The following is a 1,405-nucleotide window of genomic DNA, read 5'->3' as shown; positions in this document are numbered from 1 at the left end:
TATACATATATACATACATATATACATTTATATATTAATATATATCTAAATAAAACATTATATACATATATCTATATACATATACGCACATACAGGCATACATATTTTGAGATATACTCACACACATGCATATATATCTCTACATATATACTCGTAGATATTCATGCAGTAGCGACTTGGAATCAAACCTATACTAGAATATACGCTAACGTTCAAATACTAATACTCATAAACAAACTATCATTGACATACACAAAAGTATACGCATTCCAAAACATCAATAGACCCCAACACATAATTGTATACACACACTTACTTAAGCACATACACTCATTCACAAAATATTTACATACGACAATGGACGCTTGGAATTTTAAATGACGTTATCGGAACAAACTAGATATTGTGAGAGAAGGGTCTGAAGTATAGAAAGATAGGGAGGGGGAAAGAAAGGAAAGAAAAGCCAGAAGAAAGAGAAAAGGAAATAAAAGAAACTTTGGATAAATTATTAGGCCACGAAACGCACGTAGTCTATAATTCACTTTCTTTTTTATAAACTTACTAAACTGAATTAAATTGTTAATCTAATATTTTATAGATTTTATGGATTATAAACTTTTCTTTTAGATTTTATAGATTTTTAAATTTAGTATTTTGTAGAGTGCGTTTTTCTTGATGGTGTCTGATCTTCATTGTTTGGATTGCATCTTGGTGGTTCTTATCTAAATTATTAATATATATATATAAATTGTAAATCCAAAAAATAACAACAAAAACACAAAGGATTCTGCGGTACACGTGTTTCAAGCTTTATATCAGTGTATAATTGACAATACAAAGCTATCTTCAGCCGCAAAAGTATTTCTCTCCCAAGAAATTATATCACATCGGCGTTAAAGGAGGAAGAAAGGTGCGATATAAGAGGTGAAGTTCCTTTCGGTATTTTGCATTGTACTATACCTCGTAGAATTCTCCATTTACACATAATTTCCTCGGTACTCCGAAAACCGTCCATACCTTGCCACGATATATATGCACATACACACATGAAGTGGGGACACGTGGCCTAATGGTTAAGGGTGTTGCTCATAGGACTGTGGTTTCAATATCCGTATCGTGTAGCGCATTGTGTTCTTGAGTAAAACCTTCATTTCACGTTGCTCTGTGATCACTTCGACATCTGACGTGTGGTACACCATACACTTGTACAAGCAATCATCAATTTGACGTAGGGAGTGAGCTAATGCACAGTACAAACATTTGATCGCTATAAACGATCCATCAATAAAATTTGTTCGGTAAGAAATTTTGGAACCGTCATCTGTTTATGACACATGTACACGCGCGCACACACACACACACACACACACACACACACACACACACACACACACACACACACACA

The sequence above is a fragment of the Octopus bimaculoides genome, chromosome 3 (genome assembly GCF_001194135.2).
Source record: "Octopus bimaculoides isolate UCB-OBI-ISO-001 chromosome 3, ASM119413v2, whole genome shotgun sequence".
NCBI classification, from domain to species: Eukaryota; Metazoa; Mollusca; class Cephalopoda; order Octopoda; family Octopodidae; genus Octopus; species Octopus bimaculoides.
Note: the sequence above shows the minus strand (reverse complement) of the source record.